Source organism: Apostichopus japonicus, chromosome 9 (assembly GCF_037975245.1).
Source record: "Apostichopus japonicus isolate 1M-3 chromosome 9, ASM3797524v1, whole genome shotgun sequence".
Taxonomy (NCBI): domain Eukaryota; kingdom Metazoa; phylum Echinodermata; class Holothuroidea; order Aspidochirotida; family Stichopodidae; genus Apostichopus; species Apostichopus japonicus.
Window position 1 is genome coordinate 36,452,168 of NC_092569.1, and position 6,473 is coordinate 36,458,640.

Here is a 6,473-nt window from a genome sequence, read left to right on the forward strand (position 1 = left end):
AAAGCAAAGATTAATGAAAGAATAGGATGGTAAGAGAAGGGTGAAAAGAGGCAGAGTCGTCAGTGTGTTTATTTGTGAATCTTTTTAGCAATCAATAAATGATGTTTAATACAGATTCAAAATGATGCATGAGTGATTGCTAAAACTTATTAAAAATATGATATGCGATCACTCATCCGTTGACAATATAACCGTTATATCATTCAGGATATAGATCAGGGTTAAGACAAAATCACACCTGCATATATCACACTGAGGGTGAAATGAAAAGCTGTATTTTGAGCTGTTTATGGTTAAGTTAATTTTTTTTAGATTCTGACCAAGTCTCACTTTAGTTGCACATAATTTGTTACCCCATAATATATCACTAAGTAATCGGTATGGTTGCCACGTCACCGCTGAATCATTGTGTAATCATTGTGTAATCAATTCAAGGCTTTGCCAAAGATAGCATCATTTTGCATTTAAGTCACCTTACATTAAACAAAGTTTTCTCAAAGTAGAAGGCGAAGTCTTAGACACCTCCCCCAGGACGGCATTCCCGCCACGGGTGACAATAGGAAGAATCCGCCACGGGTGCCAGCTATTCTAGATACGCCACTGGATTTACCATATTGTTATAGATATAGTTTCTTTTCTTGTTCCTTTATACTCTTGTTGGCTATAACTTGGAGTATTCCTATTCATTGGAGTCAAAAGGTTACCGACCTACAACAGGCTCATTTTTTTCCGTTGACAATGGATGTAAACGTAATCATGCAAGGTATAACGGCCATGGCACCATTTCTCTTCTATTTACCCGTTGTAATACATCTGGTATCAATGGAGGCGTTAACGTTGGTCAAGACGATAATGAAATGAGGACCAGAAAGGGGGAGGGGGTGACTGACCAGTCGGCCAATCGGAGATGGGCACAAAGCAATGGGGGTGGTGGGGGGTGGGGAGGTTATTAGCCGCCAAATCAAATCCGATATTCAGCAAGTGTAGTACAATATTTGTTCCATAGTTCTATCTATGCGTGTTGTTATCACTAAGAGAGTAAACGAAAGAAATAAAACGTCTACAAGCTTTTAATGCATAAAATAATATATTTTTTTTAGCTTCACTCACATCCAAGCAGGTTTGGTTATTATTTAAGGATGAATTTAGTCTTAATACGTCATATTGACTGTCCAAGAAATAGAAATGAGTTGAGTGTCGGTAATGTTTCTGTATATAGTCTGGTTTGCGAGATATTAATCTTTAAAGTATGCTCAAGTCCTGGAATGCTCCTTTAAGGATAATTCGATGATGACGTCAGTTCCTCAGTATAGGCCTAAATGTTAATCCATTGTTTAACAAGAGCACAACGGGCACTATGGTTCCTTGCTTAAGTGGAATATTAAAGTGTTGTAATACATGTACCAGCTATTAACCAACAACTGTATTCCATGTTTGGTTACAATCCGATTTAAGGTTGTGGAGTTATTGGAATTTTAATATTTTGGCCTCTCTCCAAACAAGAGCTCAAAGGGCACAATGGTTCCTTGCTTAGTGGAATATTAAAGCGTTGTATGTCCTCACCCAATATCATAATATTTATGCCCACGTGTACCATATATTAACCAAACTCTGTATTCCATATTTGGATACAATCTGATTTAAGTTTTTGGCGTTATTGGAATTTGAAAATTTTGTCCCCTCCCAAATACTTTGGCCCAATAAAATTTGCGTCTAAATGGCCCCAAAAATATTTGGCCCAAATAATGTGGCTAAAAGACATAATTGCCCCCTCCCGCAATATTGAATCCCAAAAACTGTGGACCCCAAAATATTGGGCCCCACAAATTCGTGCCGGAATGCATTTGAGGTGTAAATAAAACATTTGGGCCCACTCAGCCCAAATATGGGCTCAGGAGTTTTTGGGGCCCAGATGGCCTGCATGTACCAGCTATTAACCAACAAAGGTCTCAAGTTATTACAATGTAACTTTTTTACGTTTGACCCCATAACCTCATTAATTTTCATAAGGTCAGTGCTAAAAACGATAGGGCACACCTCACTATAATACATCCACAGATATCCAACACTACGTACGTTGTTGAGTTATCGTGAATCAAAGCAAGTGTCACAGACGCACACACACACACACGCTAACCCGACTGCATAGGTCCTTTGCTTCCAGCAAGAAACCAAAAATGGCAATAACTCAACCAAAATATTGTTCCTGTAACTTCATATGAACAGCAGAGCACCATTGGTCGACATTCAACACTATTTGTAACTGATAAACTGTTAATGTTAATTTAAACAAATATTTCAGGCCAGGGGCGTCAATCCGATTTGAAACGTGGGGGACGTAATCGATTCGAGTATTGCGGCCGTAAGTACTATCTAAGCGGAGCGCCACCATCAGTTGGCGCGCAGCGTACCAAGAAAATTTCAGATTTCAATACCTGCCAGCTCGCTGGAGTTGGCACTTGCCAGGCTGGATAGCAGCCATCTAGTTGCGTGATATCGGGTGAAAATTACAAATTCGTCACTCAGGAAATCTGCAATAAAGTTCATGCGACCTTCATTTTTGGTGAATTATTTCTTTTATTAGTGATTCCAATTGACATGAACATTAGGACCCAGTGCAAGTTGACAAATGATGCGGCGAACTGGAACCCCAGCCCCATTATGCCCTATGTTTTAGGATAGAATACCCCTCAATTGTTCGAACCCATGACAACTAACAATCTGTGAATACATTTTATCGTCAGACTTAGAATAGGTCCCATGTGAGTGGTGGCTAAAGTGATGAGGGCATCCAAATAAATCAGTGGTTGTTCGTTGGAGTCCTCACGCAAGTTACCTCGGTTGCTAGGTGGATCTGCATCTGGTAATCGGGTGAATTCTGGTCGGAGCGTACTATGTAACCACCGTGTACCCAGGAACGTAGCTAATGCCTGATGATTGAGGGGGGGGGGGTGTAGTTGAAAATCCAACTGGATGGGTTTAAGCCAGAAAATTCCGACTGCTGATTTGTACCCCCCCCCCCCACCCTCGCGCTACTCGTCAACGATACGGTCAGTGTCAGTCAGACACCCAATCTTTCGCGACTGCACTTTTGTTCCGAACTTTTTTTCGATACATTTGTACCCACTGGCACTCATTTCACAAATTTATTAGCCCCCCCCCCCACCCCAACCAAATATTTTTGTGAAATTTCGGGCAAAATGCTGATAAATTTTCGGGCACCTACTGAAAGAAAGATAATTTGCAATGTGTTTTTCAGTAGTTAAACATATATTATTATTATTACCATTAATATTGTAACGACTTTCAAATAATTCTAACCAATATGGAAGGGTAATAAGACGGTAATGATTGTATGCTATTTGCATGCGATGTAAAAACCGATGCATGTCTATATGATATGCATGAACATGTGGAACGCGCGCCTAGCGCGCGACAAATTTTGGTTATATTTTTCGGGCAAGTCGTTACAACCCCCCCCCCCCCCAATCAAATTGGCTCCTACGCCTATGACGGTAGTTCTATTAGGCATTTTTTAATTGGAGTACTCAAAATCATACGAAGTTTTGTACGGTGGAGTATAAGAATCGCGAGATACAATTTCTCAAAGTGGCAAGGAAAACGTGGTAAATATGACAGATTAAAGGTAAATTTTGACCGACATTTTTCAATTTTTAGGTCATGCACAATCACAGGAATCAATGAATAGGCCAAGATAAACTAGAGTGCGACAGTCGGAAATTCCGACTGTCGCACTCCATTTTTCCAACTATCGTCAGTTTGACCAAGTTTGGGGTGAGACACTCACCCCCCCCCCCTCCCTCTAGCGACGTCCCTGCGTGTACCCAGTGTTCTCACTGTGGAGTAAACTCCGGTATCACTCAACAACAAGGTAACATGGGATGCGCTGCCACGGAATATGCTCCATATTTCATTTCCCCAATATTAGGGAACGGGCACCGTCTTTGAAACACCATCTACAACTAAACAACCACTATGTACAAGCTTTGGCTCTAGCTATGAAGTGCTGTCTCTTATGATAATGACGGAGCGCATTAGTTTTCAACTGGAATCGCCCGAAGATGCGGCGTCTGTAATCCGAGGAACCAACGAACTTAACTCCTCAGGCTTCAACTGGGCTAGACGTTCGCGGTGAATATAGCACATTATCACATGGTTCAGCCTCTGTTGAGTCATGGTGCTCTGTAGCCTTGTCTTCAAACGCCTCAAAGCACTAAAAGATCTCTTGGCTTCCGTCGAACTGGCGGAGGAGACGAGGAGCAACCACAACAGAGCTTCGACTTTACCAAACATAGCCCGTACCGCTGGATTCATCAACTTGAATATTTGTCTATACCCTTCAACCGACAACAACTGGAACTGGCCTCGAAAGAAAGGCAGACTAAGCTTAAGATTGTCGGAGAGCTCAGGGTACCAACTCACGAGATCTGGTGGAATTCTCCATTCAGCAACATTGAGTGATATTCGATGATATGAATCCTGAGATGTGTAAGTCCTAACCAAATAGAGACTCGACATTACTCTTTTTCCAAATGTGTGGGGGGACATTTGATATTGTTTCCCCCACCCTGTCCCCCCTGGATTGACGCCCATGTTTCAGGCTATAGGTCTTGTTTTCCTATTGAGTTTTGTGTTGCATCTGAGAAACTGAACTAAGGGATAGTGTGTTAAACTATGTAGTCCAGCCGCTTTACTTGATAGGCCTCGGATGTACTGAAGGTTGTTTCTCAAATATTAAAAGTTGTAACGAAGTACATCCTGCGGTGATAACAGAACTGTTTAGCGGTCTATATACCAAAATTAATTTGGTGCTCTCAGTCAACCTTCAAGTTCTTTTCTGATGTTCGTGCACGCCATTGAATATTATGTCTCTTCATAATGATCTCGTTAATGACTGTAAAAATGATAGTTGGTAATTTAGAACCAGTGGGCCTTATACATTTTTACAATAAAGTTGCATTCAGAACTTGGGATTAATCTAGTCACTTTGTCCTGGGAGAGGATGCGAGGAGGGGATGGGGGCTATGGGCAGTGTCGTAACTAGGCCAGTGCAGCTGGTGTGGACTCATTTTGCCAGGGCCCTTTGGTATGACCGATAACCGCCTGAAGATAAGTGTTTAAAATCAGAATATTTATTAGTTTTCTTAAGCAATGTTCAGTTCGTTAAGTTCTCTCACGATAACCATCAAATTAGGAATTCAAACCAAAACCTGTCCTCAACAGAGAAAGCCTAAAAGTGTCATATCTAGATGTCAAGAGGTGACAAGTTTAGAAAGTTCTCAGCCAAAACCCAAACCATGAGTGGGCTTACTAGGTGAATGCAGACTCTCCCAAGGGCGGCGGAAGTACTTTTAATCTGGGGGGGCACCAACGTCGAAGGGCACTTTGCAGAAATTCGATTGGTCAACGCCACCCCCCCCCCCCTCAAGTAAACAATGCATACTAGCACTGCAATATCTAATGTGCAAATTGGGAAATTGGAAAATCATTATAAAGTCCAAGTCCCTGCACACGCGATCGATATACATGCATGAAAGCAAATGAAATATGTCAAAATACTGAAAGAAAAATAATTTTCTATGTGTTTTTCAATGGTTAAACTGATATTATTATGATCATTATTATTGTAACGACTTTCCCAATCATTATAACCAATTTGGAAGGGTAATAACACGGCAAATGATTGTATGTTGTTGGCATGTGATGTAATAACCAACGCATGCCTATATGATATGCACATTAACATGTTGAACGCGCGCGTAGCGCTCGAAAAATTTTGCTAATATTTTTCGGGCAAGTCGTTACAGCCCCCCCCCCCCCCCCAAATCAAATTGGGCTCCTACGCCTGTGGTAGTAAACATTTAAAACTTCCCGAAATATTTCATTCGACGTGGGTTTCGCTTTGTAAACTCTTTATTTATTTAGAAATTTTTATGTAAAAAAAGGGCACATTTTTAACCTGAGGAAAAGTGGGGGGGGCACGTGCCCCCTGTGCCCCCCCCCGGTTCCGCCGCCCTTGGACTCTCCTCTGTTGGCCCATTTCTATTGCTGCATCAAGGGTAGACTGCTCCCTGCAGCTCCACTGGTAGGACTGGGCCAGGGAGTAGGGGGTAGGAGGAGCGGGGGGAGGGGGTTGATTGCATGTCACCTGTTTATATCTGGTTATGCTTCTGGTCGAGTTGGCATAGTACAGAGTTGTAATGAGACACCTCATCCTAAGTACAAGTAATTATCAGTGATTTTCCTGGCACCAGTTTAATCTTAGACTCAAGTCACTGTGTTAGTTCTATGGGAAATTGTTTTACAATCTTCTTGGATTCGCTAACTACCTGACTGTTTGTGACTTGAGTGTGGCTGTTTACAACACTGGCGTAATGACCGCAGTTTTACTCAAGGGTGAAGGTCATGGGTCAGTCTGCCCCTGATGATGACTCCCGGAAATGGATGGAACG